Here is a 20,791-nt window from a genome sequence, read left to right on the forward strand (position 1 = left end):
CTTCCTGGTGAAAATAAGGATGAGATTTTTCAAAGCATATACATGGGAGAGTAGATTGCTGGGCTGTAGAGTAAGAATATTTTCAATTTTATGAGGTAAGGCCAAATCTTTTCCTAATGAGTTTGTATTGGTTAGAATTAGTTTGGACTGCTGCAAGTAACAAAAAATCCAGAACCATAGTAATTTAAATAAGAGAGCTATGCATTTCTATCTTGGATTCAAGAAGACTGGAGGGAAGTCCGTGAATGGTAAGGTCACAGGGCCAGAGACCCAGGCCCTATGTGTTATATAGTTCACTTTAAATATATAATTTTCATTCCCAATACCAGCTCAAGGTCTAGAATGGCTTCTGGTGCTCTAGCCAACGGATCCTCATTTTGGCTGTCAGGAGCAGGAAGAAACAAGTAATGCATACACCATTCCCTAAAGATGCACATACCACCTTTATCTGCCTCTCCTTAGCCAGAACTTACATGGCCATATTTGGCTTCAGAGAAACTGGGAACTGCAGTATTTATTTAAGTTGACCATAAATCAAGCTAAAAATAGAGTTCATATTTCTAGGAAAGTAGAGAAAGACAAATATTGCCAGAGGGGACGGGGACGGGGGCGGGGGGGGGGGGGGGGTGGGGGGGAGTGGAGTAGGAAAACAAGCAGTCTCAGCCACAGTCATTGTACTAATTTATACACTTATCAGAAGATTGAGAGGTTTTGTTTCACTGCATAATAGCCATACTTGAAATTATCAGAAATGTTAAGTTTTGTAGAAATGATAGTATGAGCCATTTTAAAAGTTTGTACACCTCTGATTAGTAATAAAGTTTCATTTTTTCATGTATTTCTTGTTCATTGGAATTTCCTTTTCTATGAACTGCTTATTCATCTTTCCTATTTTTGTGGGTTTTCTTGTCTTATTCTTATTAATTTTAATAGTTTTTAATTCATTCTGAATAAAAACCGTTTATCAGTTATATAAGATGCAAAGACCTTCTGGTTGGCTTCTTATGGTTTTTCTTTTCTTTTTCCAATCTAATAGACTTGGTTATTTTGTCTTATCTTTTTATTTCTTTAAAATTTTGTGTGATGTAAGGAAAGTCTTTAATTTAGTTGAATTCATCAGTCTTTCCACAATGATTTAAGTTCTTATGTTTCATTTGAGAAATCCTTATTTAACCCATGGTTGTAAGATATTCATATAATTTCTGCTTAAAATCTTGAAGTTTTATCTTTTGCATTTATGCATTTCAGCAGATTAGAATTGATAATGTTGTATGTTGTTGGGTAGGACTACAGTTTCATTTGTTTCCCTGTAGATAACTAAAATTAATAGTCCTTGCACAGTTATAATAGTTTAACTTTTCTCCACTAATCTGAGAAGCCAGTTCAGCTATGTGCAAATTTCCTTATGTGCCAAGATCTGTTCTGGTAACTAATTATCCATCTGTCTGTGTGTGTGTGTGTATAATGGCCAAATATTTATTTGACTTGATATCTCATGAGTCAAGACCCTTTCTCACACCTTACTTTTTTGCTATCAGGTATTTCTTAGTTACTCTAGGCTCTTTGTTCTTTCATATAAGCTTTAGAACAAGCTTATCAAGTTTGGCAACACCAACAAAAAAGTTTGCATTTGATAATCTTGCACCAAACCTATTGATCAACTTGGGAAAAGCTGTCATCTTTAAAATATTGGTTACTCCTATTCATGAATTATTGTATACTTTTCATTTTTCTTCTTTAATGACTTTCAATAAAGAATTCTAGTGCATAATGTATTTGATGTATCCCTACGTGTGATATATGTTGTTGCTATTGATAATGATATCTTTATAAAAGTATTTTATTCTTACAGTAAAGTTTATTTTAGAGCAGTTTTAGGTTTACAGGAAAATTGCACAGAAAGCACAGAAAGCCTCCCATTGGGTGAGGACAGATTAGTTTGTCAAGCCCTCAGCATTGTTGCAAGTTTCCATGAATCTTGTCCTTCAAGCAGTGAAGCTTGGTTGTCTCCCAAGGCAAGAGGGAGAAAGGAATAGAATAGATGGAAGAGGGGTAATTGGGGGGCAATGGAAGTGTTCTGCATGATCGTGCAATGATGGATACAGGCCATGTTAAATTTCACCAAAAATTTATAAAAGTGTACAGTCTAAAATGTAAACCATAATGTAAACCATAATGTAACCAAAAATGTATAAAAGTGTACAGTCTAAAATGTAAACCATAGTGTAAACCACAGTGTAACCATGGTTAGTAGTTCATAATGTAAAACACAATGTAACCATTGTTAGTATCCATGTTTCAATATTTGTACATCAGTTGTAGCAAATGTAACATCCACATGTAAAAAGATCACTGTTGCGGAAAGGAGGGAAAGGGGAAGGATTTGGGTAAATGGGAGTCCCCTATGTTCTATATGTGACTGTACTGTGACCTAAAACTTTTTTGAAGACATGATTTAAAAAAAGATGTCAGACACTGAGGAAGAAAAGAAAGAGACTGCCTTGTCACTGTACATATAGGACAACACCTATTACAGCAATGAAAGAAAAAAACGTCAAAAAAATGTTTAATAATACTTTTCATTTTTAAAACCTCAATTTATTTTTTATTTTATTTTTTCTAAATTATTATGTATTTTATTTCTAATCTTTAAACCTATCATTACTGTTTCATTTTCATATTAATTGAATTTGGCAATATATTAGGCTTCATTTTTGAAGTTTTAGATCACAGAGGGGTTCAACTATGGCAGGGGAGGAACACTGGTGTGGGGTGTCATTGATGAGGGATGCATGGGAGGGAGTTCTCCAGGGCATGCATATAGGGTATATAGATATGTTCAGATGTTCATTGGGTATTGACATACTGAGGAGAGTTGGGAGTGTTGAGTTCCCATCCTGGGGAGCTCTGTCACATTCCCCAAAGGGAACAGCAATAATTCCCCAAGTGCAAGGAAATCACCAGTGAAGAAGGATGGTCCAATGAAGGGCCCTTGATACTGATGACTATGCTTATGAGCCTGTGCACTTGAAATTTCAACTTGGCCTAGATCTGCAGGGTGCCTAAAAGTTACCTCCTGAGAGCCTCCATGTTGCTTAAATGTGGCCTCTCTCTAAGCCAAACTCAGCATGTAAATGCATTACCTCCCCTTCCCCCACCCCCCAGTAAGGGACATGACTCCTGGGGATGAGCCACCCTGACACCAAGGGATTACTACCAAGCACCAGCTGGTGATGCAACTAGAAAAAGACCTTGAATAAAAGGGGGAAATGGTAAAGACAAATGTGTTTATATGGCTCAGAGACTTGAAAATAAGTGAGGAGGTCATCAGACAGGTCATGCTTACACATGTCTCAGCGGGATCTCAGAGATAGCCAAGGGAGATACAACCCCAGACAGTGGTGCTCCTGAAGGCTACGGAGACATCCAGGTCCTACAGTCATGGCAGATGACTCTGGAGTTTGGTGCCTTGCCAGTGGGCCTGACTTTTGAATTTGTGTTTCTGAATGTGATGGAGTTTGGCTCAGATGTGACTTCACTACACATGCCTCTTCTGTCCATTTTACTGAACTGTGGTTGGCCTTGAGGTTGGTGTATGCCCAAGAGACTTGAATCTCTGGACTGTCTATGCACCAGCTGGGCCCTGAGCCTCAGCAGAGTTGCAACACCTCTTCTCCAGTTCGTTGGACTTACCCAGGTCAGCTAACAAGGAGATGAGGACAGTCAACCACCACACCAGGAACCAAGAGAGTCTACAACTGCAAGCAGGAGAATCCCATCCATCAGCCAAATGAAATCTAAGCCCCCTTTCAATTTAGAGGTGGAATGGGCATCACCATCCCAGGATCCTCAGGATGGAGGAACAAAATATGGATTAGAGTGGACTTACTGGTATTCTATTATAGAATCATTGTGACTCTAGCAATGGAAGAAACTGTATCATTGATGTGGAGACAGTGACCACAGGAGTCGCTGAAGGCAGGGAGAAGGAAAAAGAGGTGTGAAATGAGGGCACTTTCGGTACTTGGAATTGTCCTGAATGATATTGTAGGGACAGATGCAGGACATTATATATCCTGCCATAACCCACTGAGTGGACTGGGAGAGAGTATAAACTACAATTTAAAGTACAATCCATGCTGTATAGCAGTGCTCCAAAGTGTTTTCATCAAATGCAATGAATGTACTACACTAATGAAAGAAGTTGTTGATGTGGGAGGAGTTGGAATGGGGAGCGGGGTAAATGGTAACCTCTTATATTTTTAAATGTTACATTTTGTGTGATCTATGTATCTTTTAAAAATAAATAAAAAATATATAAAAAAGAAAGCCCCGGGAGTTCCTTTATAGCCCCTTCCTCCCAACCTCCCCATTTCCCCCATTAATATTTTACATTAGTGTGGCATATTTATTAGAGATGATGAACCAAAATTAACACATCATTATTAATTAAAATATTATTATTAATTAAAATACTCTGTGTTGTGCAGCTAAATGAGTTTTGAGAAATGTATATAGTCATGTATACATTACCATATCATACAGAAAAGTTTCCTAGGAATCCTTGGCAACTACTGATCTCTTTACTGATTTTACTTTTGCTTTTTTGAAAATGTAATATAGTTGGAGTCATGCGGTATGTAATCATTTCCAACTGACTTTCTTCACTTAGCAATATGCATTTAAGATTCTTCAAAGTCTTTGCATGGCTTGATGGTTCATTTCCTTTTATCACTGACTAATATTCCATTTTATAGATGTACCACAGTTTGTTTATTCATTCACGGATTGAAGGAGATCTTGGCTGCTTTCAATTTTGGACAATTATAAATGAAGTTGCTATAAATATTCATGTGCAGGTTTTTATGTAGACATGTTTTCAAATCATTTGAATAAATATGTAGGAATGCAATAGCTGGATTACATGATAAGTCCATGTATAGCTTTGTGAAATATTGATAAACTATGTTCCCAAGTGACTATACCCTTATTCATTCTCACCAATGATGAACAAGAAGTCTTATTGTTCCAACACCTAACAAAAATTTGATGCTTGAATGATCTGGATTTTAGGTATTCTAATAGGTGTGTAGTGGTATACCTTTTTTTAAAATTTGTGATTCCCTAATGACATATGATGTTGAGCATCTTTTCATGTGCTTATTTGCCTTCTATATATCTTCTTTGGTTAAGTATCTTTCAGATCTTTTGTTTACATTTTTTATTTGGGTTGTTTGTCTTCTTATTGTTGAGTTTTAAGAATTCTTTGTGTATTTTGGATACATGTTCTTTGTCAGGTAAGTATTTTGCAAATATTTCCTCTCAGTCAGTGGATTGTCTTTTCATTCTCTAAATGGTATCCTTTGCAGAGTAGAAGTTTAAAATTTTAGTGAAGTCTGTTTGTATCTAATATGTGATCACTAAAGCCAAGGTCATGGTATTTTCTTTCATAGCATCTTCTAGACATTTTATAGTTTTGTACTAACATTTAACCTTTAGGTCTATGACCTATTCTGAGTTAATTTTTGTTAACAATATAAAGTCTGTGCCTAGAATTTTGTTATTGTCATTTGTTTGTTTGCATGTACATGTCCAGTTGTTCCAGCATCATTTGTTTAAAAGGCAATCATTTCTTTGTTCCTTTGTCAAAGCTTTGTGGCTATATTTGCATGGGTCTATTTCTGGGTCTCTATTCTGTTTCCTGGTCTATTTGTCTATTATTTCTCCAGTAACACACTATCTGGATCCCTGTAGATATATAGTATGTTTTAAAGTCAATGGTGTCCTCTGACTTTGTTCTTGTTCAGTATTGTCCTGGCTATTTTCAGTCATTTCCCTTTCCATATAAATTTTAGAATCAATTTGTTGATATCCAGAAAATAACTTACTGGGATTTTGATTGGAATTGAGTTGAATCTATAGATGAAACTGGGAAGAACTGACAACTTAATAATATTGAATCTTCCTATCCATGTATATGGACTATATCTCCATTATGTATATCTTATTAGATTCTTTAATCAGAGTTTTTCAGTTTTCCTTATATAGAACTCATACATATTTTCTTAGACTTATACCTAAGTATTTCTTTTAGTGGTGTTAATGTAAGTGGTGTTGTGTTTTTAATTTAAAATTCCAGTCATTCATTGCTGGTATATAGAAAAGCATTTGACTTTTGTATATTAACCTTGTAAAAATTGTTTATAAGTTTCAGGGTTTTTTTGTAGATTCTGTGGGGTTTTCTACATGGTCAGTCATATCATCTATAAACAAAGACAGCTTTATTTCTTCCTTCCCCATCTGTATACCTTCTATTTCCTTTTCTTGTCTTATTGAATTAGCTAGGACATCCAGTATGATGTTGACTAGGAATGATGAAAGGAGGAATCCTTGTCTTGTTCCCAGTCTAAGGGGGAAATCATATAGCTTCTGACAATTAAGAATGGTGTTGGCTGTAGGTTTTTTGTACATATTCTTTATCAAGTTGAGGAAATTCCCTCACCCTATTCCTAGTTTGCTGAGAGAGTTTATCAAGAATAGGTGTTGAACTTTGTCGATCATTTTGATATGAACATAAGATTTTTCTCCTTTAGCCTGTTGTGATGGATTATATTAATTGACTTTCAAATGCTGAACCAGCTTTGCATACTTGAAATAAATCCCACTTATTTGTGCTGTGTAATTATTTTTATACATTGTTAGATTCAATTTGTTAATGTTTCATTAAATACTTTTTGCATCTATTTTCATGAGAGATATTTTTATTCATGATTATGGTATATTTACATTTGTGGACATTTTCTTTTTTTATACTTTTTAGGAGGTACCGGGAATGAACCTATGACTTCATACATGAGCAGTTGCTCAACCATTCCCCATGTAGGCATCTTCTTTAATAGCTTTCACTACAGTTTTATAATTTCATGTATAAAGGTCTGGCACATAATGTGTTACATTTATCCATAAGTGTGTTATAGTGTTATTGCTATTGCTAATGGTCACTCTTTAAAATCATCTTTTATTAAACTGATTTTTGACAGTGTATAGGTATGCAGTTTCTTCATTCTACATCCTTTCTACTTTCTTTTAATTCCAAAAATGTGCAGATTTTATTGAATTTCTATATATATAATTTTATATCTATGAATAAAAATGTTTCTTTCTTTCCTTTTAATCCTTCGATTTCTTTTTTTCTTTCCCTATGGTGCTGGCAAGGACCTCCATCTCAGTGCTGAATAGAAGAAGTGATTATGGATATTTTTGTCCTAATTTTAAAGGAAATACTTTTCAATATTTTGCCATTGAGAATGATACTGTAAAGGAAATTAGGTAGTTATTTGGAGGTCCTTCTCTACATATGGTCATTGCCACATTCATATAATGACAACAGGACTGCCCCATAACTAATTTATTCAACCAGTATTGAATTAATACAATGCCCAAAGTTTAATCTATTTGATATGTGAGATTCAAAGATGAATCAGATGCAAATTCTACCACCAAAAATTTACTATCAATAACAAGGATAATAACTATACAAAAGCAAGCAAATTAAAACACAGAAAATAAAATGTACCATAAGAGAAAATTAAAGTAATAATGAAGGCACAAAGAACAGAAAAGAAAAAAATCTGCCAATTGGAGACTAGCAGGAAAATCTTTGGAATTGAGATGGCATTAAACAGAAATTAAAGAATAAGTAGTGTTGAATTTGAAACAAATAATTCTACATATAAAGGACAGCATGAGCAAAGGCCTCCATCTCTTATACCTGTGCTATGAATGAAGTTAAGAGGTTCTTAAACAAACAAAACTAGGTATATCCAATATATCCTCAATCTAATCCAGTCTTATACTGGAGTTCAAATCTAATGGTCAGAGCTTTGCTCTTCTAGCTCTGTCCATCCCCTCACATACACATTTGGGTGATAACATGGATTTTCTAATCAACCACAAATAGGATTTTCCTGCTTGGTTACTGTAGCAGTTTGATATTTTTTATGAATTCCACAATAGATACTGGATTATGTTTGTGAACTGGCCTGTTCCTCTGGGCATATTAAATTGGATTGGATTCAGACCTTTCACTTTTATTTGATTAAATAATGATTAAGGCTTTGATTGGGCCACTTCAGTAGGACATTTGGTCCCCACCACCTTGATGGGTGGCGACTCATAGAGAAAACAACATGGCAGTGGAGAAAGTTGGTGTTTTAATGCTGGAGCTCTGGGAAGTAAACACACAGAGAAGCAGATAAGTGAGAAAAGAGAAAAGGCTACACTAGACATGGCAGAAGCCCCAGGAAGAGAGACGAGCAATCACCTGACAGTTTACAGCTGGCCTTGTGGAGAGAGTAGAGTAGCTGAGCTGGGAGAGGAACAAGTCCCAGGAGAGAGATGAAACTTATCCCAGCCTACAGCTGACATTGGAAGACGCTGGGACCAAGCAGCTTAAGAGGAAGAGGGAGGCTGAACCCTTGCACACGTCTGCAGTCAACTTGCTCCAAAACTTGGCAACAGACTATGGTGAGGGAAGTAACTTACACTTTATGGGTTGATACCTGTAAGCTTCTACCCCAGATAAATATCCTTTATATAAGGCAACAGACTTCTGGTATTTTGCGCCAGCACCCCTTTGGCTGACTAATACAGCTACCTATCCTTATAACCAGAGTAGATCCAAATATCTTTTTGCTGGCACTAAATTCAAGTCTACCCTCTGATTACAACCTTCCACCCTGAGGAGATCCAAAAGAATAAATGAGTATGTGAGGGTACTCTCAAAGGATTCCCTATTTTTTAGCAAGCGTAATATCATTAGATAAAATGAAGCAAACAACCAGTTAGATAAATTAATTCTGTACATTTGTTCAAATGTCAGTCATATTATTTAAAAGTCACAATTGCATTTTCTTTCTGGTCCGTTTGTTGCAATGAACCACAAGGGTTCTATGGCCCCACAGTACCACAGTATTCGAACTTTGTAGAATGAAAAATAGTAAGAAAATTAAGAAAACTACTTTAAATATAATGATAACCTGAGCCCCCGTCTTATCCTATTGCTCAGTAGTAATTTAATCTTGGCTAATGCATTACCTACAATTTATTGCAAATATATTAAACCTCAGTAGCTCAGAAACCTAGTAGCTTATGGATGATCCTCTAATTAGTGGAATTAGAGGATGATACTGTTTCCTTTGATTAATTGGCACATGTGGAGGCTGGGTACCCTCTGAGGCCTTCATTTGCATATTAAGTTACCACATATCAACTTGCTGAAATCCAAAAGGCTGGGGCTCCATAAACCCATGTGTAGGCAATGTCCTGTGGATCTAATTAAATCACGGTGCTCTTGCCCCTTTCCCTTTTCCATCCAATTTTGCACAAGTTTCTAAGGAATACCTAAAAGTTAAAAAATGTAATAAACTACTTATGTATATGTAGCAATTTACCATTTACAAATTTTTCCATATATTATCCTGCTTAACTCTCTCAACAGCCCTCATGAGGAAATACAGCTTTATTTCCCATTTTACAAACAGTGAGGTTGATAGACCTCCCAATTTACAAGGCAGTAATTGATCAAACTGGGACTCACACCTGGAGTTTCTTATGCCAAGGCCAGAGCTATCTTTACTATGCCATATTGTGTCATTAGAGAATTATTCCAAATTGTATAATAAAAGACATGAAGAAATGTTATTCTTCTAATCCTGGTCATATTTTGTATGAACTGTTATTATACACATTGCCTTTGGTGAATGGGAAATTTAGACTGAATTTGTAATAAAGTTTAAGCACACTAAGGGAAAAATGGTGCTCAGTGAGAGCCAGGATGAGTTTAGAAAGAATAAATCATATCTGACCAATGTGTTTCCATTTTTACATAAGTTCTTAAGAGTATTAGGAAAGTGCTCTAGACCATGTGTAAAGCCACATGAGAAAGCACTTTCCAAAAGGAAAAGCTGTTCATAAACAAAACAGATTCTTACAGCAGATAGTAACTATCCCTTCACCCCTGGAGTCAAGTCAGGACTTGATGGTCATTTGGTTACAATTTTAATTCAAATGTGAATTACATGGTTGGGTAAGTGGATCATTAAGGTCTTTTCTTTGCTGAGTTGCTGTGATTTAAAAAAAAAAACAGCAAACCACATTGCTAGGTCAAAGAAATTTGCAGGCCAATGCCTTTACTGGGCATTGTCAGAGTCTGGACACAAATGAGGGAGTTATTTTAGACAACGAGTAGTGTAGCCAAAGGTTATCCAGCCATCTTCTGGGCACCTGCCACTAAGCATATTATCTTTGTTGGATAGAAGCAAGAGAGTATGTTTGGATGGATTTAATAAAGGTTCTGAAGGACCCTTTCAGTGTAAATGCCTATTATTATTGCCAGTATTATTTAAGAACAGTGGGAAGGAAGCATTTCAAATAGAAGTTCAGCTATTTTTCCCCCTGGAAATCACTCCAGATTCAACATCACTGCCTTCTTTTAGGAATCTGTGAAACTGTCCTCCAGGAAGGGAATGGAGGGGTCAACTGTCTCATGGCTCGCTCCTTGCTAGCTTCAGGAATGGTTTGGGGATCTGTTTTCCTGTTGAGTTACTGAGTTACTTCTCATTCTAGTCTTATTGCCAGTGGTTGGAGCCACCCTTCATTGACAGGACAGAGAAGGATGGGAAAGCTAAGTGATCTCCCCTGGGACGATGAATTCTGTAAGGAGGCTTCAAGCCAGACTCTGAGAAGGCAAAAAGAAAACGTGTTCTTTTCTTAGCGTTTCTTCCTGCACATACTAAAGGGAGCCCCAAACTTGTGCTGTCAGTGCTCTATGCTAGGGAAATCTGTCCCCAATTTCTAAGATTGTCTCAACCTTTTTTGTTCTATGGACCCCTTTGCCAGTCAGGTGAAAACCATGGACCCCTTACTAAGTCCACAGTATATTGTGTTTTATTTAATAAATATATCACACCCACACCAACACATCCCCACAAGAATAACAGTTTTTTGAATTCCAATTCAAGCTCGAGGGCCCTTTGTTAAGAACCCTTGCTCTAAGAGATGCATGAGGGGAAATAAGAATTGGCATAGTTTCTTCCTGCGAGGATGGCCAGCTTCCTGTGATCTGGTGTTTCCTACCTCATCTTCCACTGCCTTTTCTGATGTTAAGAGGTTGGAAAACAACACATCTGCATAGAAATGACAATATGTGAAGATCTTATAAGAAAAATTCTGTTGCTTAATGGCCTATATCTAGCTTTTCTCCACTACAGCTCTTCTCAGCTTCTCTTGCTCCCTCTAAAATAGCATTTGCCTCATGGCGATGCTAGCTCCCTCACCTCGTTAGGCTGCTGCAAAGGAGACCCGGGGATTGATGGCAGACAGGTTTAATGTGGCTCGCACAGAGCAGTCAAGTTTGGAGTGTGAGTGTGGGAGGCTGCTGGGGAGATATTACCGCAGGCTCAGGCACACCAGCTGATTGAAGTTGCTGTTAACTGACAGCTAATGGGGGAGCTTACTTTGATAGCTGTTTCATTATGGGTGCACTTGGATTTCAAAACAAAACAAAACAAAACAAGAAAACCTGTTTCTCCATGGGGAAAAGAAATCCAGATTTTTTTGTTTCCTGCCTTTTATTAACAGTTGCTTTCAGGGTATTCCTGAGGCATTATATTGTCTGATAATAATCAGGATTGATAAGGCTTTAATTTTTTCCTCTAGGTGATGATTATTCCAAGCCCCAGGGTAAAGCCGAAAAACAGTGCCAAGAATAATCTAGAGATGCTGTTAACAATCACTCTGAAAGGATAGGGGTGGGAGTGGTGGACAACAAATGAAAAGCTGAAAAAATTAAAATGTTATTTAAAGGTTGCCTGAAAAATCCCAACATATACCAGTATAGTTTTGCTGAGGAAAGAGGAAGAGCAGAACTGGAATTCCAGGGCAGTGCCAGGCCCTGCCTTATTTCCCCCACTTTTGGATTGCAAACAAAAGCCTCCTTTTCAAAGTAAACTAAACCATAAATTGTGCAAGGTTGGTAGGAATCAGCAAAGCTCCAGGCTGGTGTAGTCCCTGTCCAGTCAGGGAGGTTGGGCGGGTCCCTGAGCAGCTACCTCCCCTGGGCTTTCCCTCCCAGCACATAGTCCAGGGCCAGCCTCGGGTGAGGAGTAGGACAGGAGCTTGATTGGAGAGGTGCTCTTTCTTTAATATTGGGACCAGTAAATATTACCAATAGCACCAATGAGACAGAGAGGGAATTCCTAATTAACTTTTCTGATAGCAAAGAACAAATAGGCATTGAGTATACCAGAAATAAACTCATTTCAAAATGTAGTTTACTCACTGTTTTGGATATTGCAAAATCATGGTTCTTCCTTCCAAGCTTGAGGTCCTTCTCCCATTGAAAAATAAATAGATATATAAATTTAACACCCCCATACCCGAGTACAATATTACGTACCTCAAATCAAAGAAGCAGGTCAAGCCATTCATACAATTATTCACTGAGAAATAGTTATAAAACACCAACCATGAGCCAGGTATTCATGCTAGGGTCAAGATACCTGGCAAAGGAACACAGCCATAGCTGCTGCTCCTATGAGTCTTAGGTTCTGTTCTTGATGACTCTCCTACATGTCTGTCTTGACTTAGTTTTGGTTTTACTTGTGAACCTGTCGCTGCTTTAAAAAACTGATACCAGAAATGAACTCTCACTTGAGTCAAATTCCTGGTCACTATACATAGAAACTAGCCTTAACCTGGCAGGTCTAAATAGGACGACCATATCGCAGAAGAATAAAATAACGTCAATGTTCTGTAATAGCTGAATGTGTAGTTTAAGGAGAGTCTTCCAATTCCCTGTGGCTGAATTTGCTGTTGGGCTCTATCTGTAGGCCTGGGGCTCCTGGCACAGCCCATAACAGGGCCTTGGCCAGAGCAATACTGTACTCTGGTAGAACTCTGCACATTCTTGGATTCTCCTCTTGTTCTACCAGTCTCTTTTACTGTCAGCCATGTACCTAGATACCCTGTGTGCCAAGGGAGAGTCCTGGGCACCTGCAACATTTCCATCCAACTTTGACCCAACTTGAAGGGCTGAGCATTGATTTCCTATTCTGTAGTTAGTTTCTGCACAGCTACACAGTCACTTTCTAGGACCCCAGACAGAATAAGTAGACTTGGGTTTCTCATCTAAATTTTACCATTCATCCTTTTCCAGAACTTTTCATCCTGTCTTTCCATGAGTGGGAGTTAGAGCTTGGAGTCCTGTGCTGTTCTACCTAAATTCCAAACTTGGATAAGGCAATGAGTCTAAGTTGGTGGAATGGATCTAAATAATAATCATATCAAAAATAAGAGTAATAATAATGATAAAATTATAACAACAGTTATAGTTTAATAAGTGTTTACTGTCTGCAAGTCTCAAAGCCAAGTCCTTTCCATGTATTCTCTCATTTAGGCCTCCTTAAAAACCTATGAGGTAGGCACAATTATTATCCCATTATTATAATGAGAAAACTCAGACCCAGAGAGGTTAAACTTACACAAGGCCACAGGGTTAGTTAGAATTAGAGTTATGGTTTAACACCAAAAGCTTTTGCTTTTAGCTAATGCACTTTAATTTATAGAACCAACCATTTGCTAAATCAGGCTTTTAAAGCTTTCTTTTAATTACAAAGCCTCTCTCTTTTCCCAACAAAACTCTTACATTGAACTCCATTATATAAAGCAGATGAACAACATAGAAGTAGAGGAGAGGGGTGTGGAACCCTGCCCGTGATGTTTCCTCCATTTCTGAGTCTTGACATATCCACCAATTTGAAAATCTTTGCCTTAACGGTGTCCCTAAAGTGCTTGCACTTTTGGACTCTCTCCCTTTGATTACATTAACTCTGTCTCATCTTTCCTGTTTTCCTTCTCCTCCTACAAACCCCAGATAGCTGTCTCCCTCTCAAGAGAGGGTCTGGGGGCTACAACCCCAAATAGCTTGCCCAATGCATTGTATGAAGTCCTTGGACTAGTTTACTGATGCAACTGTCCCTAGTGAAATAAGAAATAAGTAGGTCACCATAAGAACATAGAATATTGTAGATCATTGCTAAAGAGAATAGAAGTACCTAAATCAGGAGACAGTTCTGGAATTGGTGCCCTAAACACAGGGAGTGGTTTTCTGAGGAAGGAGAGGGAAGCAGCAATTACTAGGCATGCTTCCAGGTCAACATTGGTTGCCTTATCATTTATTCCTTACCACAGCTCGTGGGGAGGCCTGCACTCCTCCTGGCCTCACTTCCATCAGCTTTCCCTGACAATATGAATGCCCATAAATTTATCTCGTTCAAGAGGAAAAGTTGTATCATTTGGAGACAGAAATAAGAAAAGCACTTAACGCTTCACTTGCTGAATCCTCTGCAGAAAAACAGCCCTTGCAGCCACCCCTCTGCAGGAAAGAATCCTGCCACAGAATATTATCTTCTCATCCTCTTTGCCATATGTTCAGGCAATCTGTGTTTCACAGTCTATATTAATACACTGAGTCAGAGGCAGTGGGGTTCAGTGGGCTAAGCAACAGCCTGGAAAATTGAGGGGTGTGAGTTCTAATTCTGTCCTTCCCCCTAGCTTGCTGGCTGACCTTCAGGGAGGTTATATCACCTCACATTGCTTTCGATTTCTCCTTCCCCTCCACACATGGATTATAATGTCTGAGCAAACTGAAGTAAATCCTAACTATGTCTAATAGAATTTTGCAAGCACCTTTGAAGCTTATAAGTGCCCACCATTTAAAAACACTGTTCTGAGGCCTTCAAAGATCCTTAAAGAAATGATCCCTACCCTTTAGCCATTTGTATTCTAGTTGAAAATTTAAAGACTTATTTATAAAACTTGTTAAAATCAACATCTCAATACTTATTGATAGTTGTTTTTCCCCTTAAAAGCTAAAATTATTTTAAGCCTTATATAATCAAGAAGACGTTAAGGAAGGTCCACTTCGTAATCCCTGTAACTGTGTGTAACACCCTAAATCCTTCATTAAATGAGTATGTGTGTGTGTATGATAAATAAAGAAGTAATTATGTTCTCCAAAATTATAATGGCTTAGGGCTGGTTATTACTACATTCCTGACAAGAGTAGAATTTTTCCTGTCCCCAGGGCCCAGAGGAGCTTCCTCCTTCTTTCCACCACTCCTGAGAAATCGGAGCAGCGCCCACCTGGTGGAAATGTTAGACAGAAGATGGAAGTGACATAGAGGTTATAGACAAAGAACCTCCATAATGATGGGATAATTCAGAATTAATGTTGGAAATTATATGATCTAGAAGAACTGGTTTTTTAAAAATCTCCTTCTATAAGCCCCTGATTTTACCTTTTCCTTCTCGGAGTCCTTCTCCATCATGGAAGTAAGTTGGTATGAACCCACATCCAAATCTTTAGCAAGTTATTTTCTGAATAATTACTATACTTGTCTCAACTATCACAGCAAATATCTTCAGAACATGAGTATGTTCTACCAAAGAATAGATCTAAGCTGAGAATAGAGGTGGGCAACCAGCTAGATGTCAAGAGTCAGTTGAGGTAAGTAGATATGGCTCAAGTGATAGAGCTTCTTTCTGCCTTCCATATGGGAGGACCTGGGTTCAATCTCTGGGGCCCCCTGGTAAAAAAGAAGAAGAGAAGTGTGCCCACATGGCAAGCCAGTGCCCACACGAGTGCTGCATGGTGAGCCAGTGCCTTGTGCAAGTGAGTGATGCAGCAAGATGATGACGCATCAAAAGAGAGACAAGGGGAGAGTCAAGGTGAAGTGCAACAGAAGCAGGAACTGAGGTGGCACAATTAAGAGGGAACCTCTCTCCCCATCAGTGGTCTCCAGAATCAAATCCCGGTGAATCCTAGAGGAGAGAAAATGAGAAGAGAAGACAACACAGACAGCAAAAACAGCAGGGTGGGAGGAGGAGAAGAGGGGGAAATAAATCTTAAAATAAAACAAATTCAATTGCAGGGAAGCGGATGTGACTCAACTGATAGAGCATCTGCCTACCATATAGGAGGTCCAGGGTTTGAACCCAGGGCCTCTTGGCCTGTGTGGTGAGCTGGCCCATGTGCAGTGTTGCTGCATGCAAGGAGTGCCATGCCATGCAGGGGTGTCCCCTGCATAGAGGTGCCCACGTGCAAGGAGTGAACCCCGCAAAGAAAGCTACCCTGTGCGAAAAGCACAGCCTGCCCAGGAGTGGCACCACACACACAGAGAGTTGATACAGCAAGATGACACAACAAAAAGAGACACAGATTCCCATGCCACCTGATGAGAATGTAAGTGGACACAGAAGAACACAAAGTGAATGGAAACAATAGAGCAGACAATGGGAGGGGATGTGGGGAAGGGGAGAGAAATAAATAAAAATAAATCTTAAAAAAAAAAAAAAAAAAGAGTCAATTGAAGTCCCAGGACAGAAATAATGAATATAATGGGGATGGTGTATCAATCTAGCAATTGAGATTATTTCTTGTGACATTAAGGTCATTTGTTCTTGACTGGCAGGACTATGCTAGAAGCTTCTCTATTGGCCGGTATGAGGAAGGTCATTTGTTCTTGGATGTGAGGCCTACTAGGTTAGATGTATCTCACAGAATTCTCTATGTACAGGTTCAAGGTCCCAAAATCAAGGTGTCAACATGTAATACTTTCTCCCTGAAGACCGTGGCATTCTGGGCCTTGCTGCCAGTGATCCTTGGTCCTTGGTCCTTTGCTTTTCTGTCAAATGGCAATGCATATTTGTCTTCTTTTTCTTCTGAGTTCCATTGACTTCCAGCTTTCAATTGTTCTCTGTGGCCTTCTCTGTACGGCCTCCAGTAATAGGATTAAGGCCCATCCTGATTCAGTTGGACTACAAATTAACTGAAGTAACTCATCAAAAGGTCCATTGATAATGGTTTCATACCCACAAGAATGACTTAATTAAAAACCCATTTTTTCTGGAGTACTTAAGTCCAAGCCTCAACAGTCCACCCTCTGGATCCCCGAAAGACATGCTCTTCCCACATGCCAAATACATTCATTCCATCACAATATCCCAAACTCCTTAAGTTGTTTTAGAACAATGTTAAGTCCAAATTCTTATCAAAATAAGTTTTGAGAGCACTGAATCCTTGACAAATATCATTTGGCTATAAATGTGAGGGTTGATTTCTGCTCTATTAATTAAATAAATTACTTTATTAATTTATTAATTATAATAAATTAAATTAAATAAATAAGTTTTGTGTGTGGTCCATCCTGGGGCAAAATTCCTCTCCATCTGTGGGCCTGTAAAACCTAGAAATCAAGTTCTGTGCACCCAATATACAATTGTAGGATGGTCAGAGGGTAGATATCCCCATTCCAAAGAAGAACAATTGTAAGGTAACAGGGATCATGGGTCTCAAACAAGTCCAGAACTCAGCAAGGGAAAGCCCATTTGACAACAAAGTCTAAGAGTCATCTGTGGCTTGATTCTTTGTTCTCTGGGCTTGATGGAGTGGCAGCCTGACCTCTTTCAAGAGCTTACACAGTGGCCATGCACTTCCTGAGCACTGAGATGAAGGCTCTACACTCTAAGCATCAGAATAGTAGTCAGGCACTCTACAAACAACAGGACACATACCTCCACATCTCCAAGTATTGGAGCAGAAGAATTATACTTGAACAACAAGGCACAAGATTCATCCCCTCTATGCACTGCAGCAGATGGCCTGCCCTTTCCAAGCACAGGGCAGACCACACATGTGGGTGAGCCCATTCTCTTGGCCTGAGAATATATTTTTACTCCAGACCTTTGCTTCTATAGTTCTACTCTTGAAGTCATTCTTCAGTCCATCCCTTCTCTGTCCTTTCTGTTCAGGCTAGCAGTGGTTTGGCTCATACAAATTTTGCAAATCACTTTTTCACTTTGTGTGCAGTTCATACAGGTCCAAACTATCAGACAACAAAACTTTCCACAAATCCTTCCTGGATAACAGCATTTCCAATCTTGACTTCCACTGAAATGGTTAACTGGATTCATGTTCAGCTGTACCTTCTTTAGTAAATGGTTATTCAGTTAAACCCTCACATGGAACTCTGCTCTCTAGAGACAAACTTAGTGGAAACTCAGGGAGATACCTGGTAGAGCTACTGCTGGCCCCAGTCTCAGAGCATGCTAATTGAATAGGCTGAGATTTTTCTAAATTATTAATTGCTGATTACCTTGTGCTTACATACAGTTCAAGCCTCAGTTTATCTCTTTCCTCTCTCATTTCACTATAAGCTTCAAGGAGAAACCAGGCTGTACCTTCCACAATTAGCCTGGTATGCTCCTCAGCTAAGTATCCAAGTTCATCTCTTTCAATTTCTACCTCCCGTACAACATCAGAACACAATTTCACCAAGTTCTCTGCCACTTTATAGCAAAGATCACCTTTATTCCAATTTCCAGTGATAGAGTCGTTTTCTTCCAAGACCTCTTTGGAAATACCTTTATTGATCACATTTCTACCAACATTCTGTGCATGATGAATTATGTGTTCTTTAAGATGACACAAACTTTCTCTATAATTCTCACTCATTTCTTTTTTTAAAATATATTTTATTGGAGAGGTTGTGAACTTACAAAATAATCATGTACATGTGTGGATTCCCATACAACACCCTTCCACCTGCTACATTGTTGTGGAACATTTGTTACAGATTATTAGATAATATCATCAGACTATTACCACTAACTATGGACTATAGCATATATTTGTTTTTTTTTTTACATTCCCCCCTATTATTAACACAGTACATCTTTGGCATTGATGCAAGAATATTACAGTATTGCTGTTAATATAGTCCAGAGGTTACATTAACTGTATTTTTCCCACTTTCCTCCACTTTCTTGATACCTTGCAATAGCAATGTACATTTGTTCTAATTTGTAGAAGGATATTCTTGTATTTGTACTATTAACCACAATTCTCCTCCACCTCTAGATTCATTATGTTATTCAGTCCCTAGATTATTCTCTATCTTTCTTTCCATTGACATTTACATCCTTAGACTACCCTTTTCAGCCACAATCCCGTTTATGAACCAACTGTATTAGTTCTACTCACTATGATGTGTTACCATCAACTCTATCCATTTCCACTCTTTTACAGTTGAGTTAATTAAAACTTCTTAATTACATGCTTAATGCATGTAATTAATGCATGTAGAAGTTTTAATTAGTCTTCCTCTTATCTTCTCTGATCTTCTAGTAGCCTTTATTCCAGGTTTTAACTCCACGTGTTTATTTGTCATATTTAGATTATGTTAGTGAGACCATGTAATATTTGTACTTTTGTGTCTGGCTTATTTCACTTAACATGCTTTCAAGGTTCATTCATGTTACCATATGTGTCCCAATTTCATTTCTTTTTACAGCAGTGTAGTATTCCATCATATGCATATATCACATTTTGTTTATCCATTCATTGGTTGATGGGCACTTGGGTTGTTTCCATCTTTTGGCAATTGTGAATAACATCACTATGAATATTGGTTTGAAAATGTCTGTTCATGTCACAATTTTCAGTTCTTCTGGATATATTCCTAGTAGAGGAACTGCTGGATCATATGGCAGTTCTATATTTAGCTTCCTGCAAGATCATCAAACTGTCTTCCACAGAAGCTGCTCCATTTTACAGTCCACCAACAGTGAAGGAGAGTTTCTATTTCTCTACATCCTCTCTAGCACTTGTTTTCTGTTTTGTTTTGTTCTTAATAATGGTCATTCTATGCAAAAATATGCAATGTTTCATGAATTTGCATGTCATCCTTGTACAGGGGCCTTACTAATCTTCTCTGTATTGTTCCAATGTTAGTATATGCACAGCCAAAGCAAGCATTCTCATTCATTTATGAATCCTCACAATTCTTCCAGCCTCTATCCATTACCAATTTCAAAGCTGTTTCCACATTTTTGGGTATTTGCAATAACAACACCCCATTTTGGTGCCAAAAACTGTTTTAGTTTCCTGGCTGCTAAAACAAATACCATACAATGGATTGGCTTAAGAAACAGGAATTTATTGGCTCAGGATTTTGAGGTTAGGAGAAGTACAAAATTGAGCTGTCAGCAAGGTGATAGTTTCTCCCTAAAGTCTGTGGCCTTCCTGGGCTGGCTGCCTATGGTCCTTGTCCTTGGATTTTCTGACACATGGCAATGCATATGATTTTGTCTTCTTTTTTTTTTTCTGACTTCCATTGACTTCTAGTTTCTAAATGCTCCCTGTGTCTTCTGTCTTTGTGTTCTACTCTAGCTATCCTATCCTCCAATGATAGGATTAAGACACATCCTTATTCAGTTGGTCTATACCTTAACTGAAGTAAAGTCATCAAAAGATAGTATTTATAGTGGATTCATACCCACATGAATGAATTAAGAGTAAGAGCATGTTTTTCTGGTGCATATAACTTAAACCACCACACTGGCCTGCTGGGGGCTTTGGGGATTTAGCACAGGACCCTGATCCTTACACTGGCCCAAATAAAGGAGATGACTGACCTTAGGACAAGTAGCATTCACATGGAGTGAGTGTCCGAGGCAACTCCATAGTCTCATGAGCAGCCTGACTGGCCAAGCAAACAGCGTGTGTGTGGCATAAAGCAACAACCAGAGAAAGTTTCTCTGGTTGTTTTTAACATAAAGTACTGGGCTAATTCCAACTTAAACATCATATCTCAATTAAGACACCATTTCTTCCATAAAGTTTTATCTGATTACACACAAGCATACTTACCCCTACTTGCTAGGCAAACAC

At 38.2% G+C, this 20,791-nt stretch overlaps 1 protein-coding gene and 1 non-coding gene across 7 annotated transcripts in view; one reads left to right on the forward strand and one right to left on the reverse strand.

Annotated features, from left to right (window-relative positions):
• The window catches only part of LSAMP (limbic system associated membrane protein), a 1,652,779-nt gene that overhangs the window by 1,454,659 nt on the left and 177,329 nt on the right, over positions 1-20,791 (forward strand). The gene's annotated exons all lie outside the window — the stretch shown is intronic.
• On the reverse strand, positions 19,770-19,874 carry LOC111759736 (U6 spliceosomal RNA). Its single transcript, XR_002793632.2, has one exon. It is a non-coding gene; the product is annotated as a U6 spliceosomal RNA (small nuclear RNA).

Source organism: Dasypus novemcinctus, chromosome 4, assembly GCF_030445035.2.
Source record: "Dasypus novemcinctus isolate mDasNov1 chromosome 4, mDasNov1.1.hap2, whole genome shotgun sequence".
In the NCBI taxonomy this organism is placed as follows: Eukaryota; Metazoa; Chordata; class Mammalia; order Cingulata; family Dasypodidae; genus Dasypus; species Dasypus novemcinctus.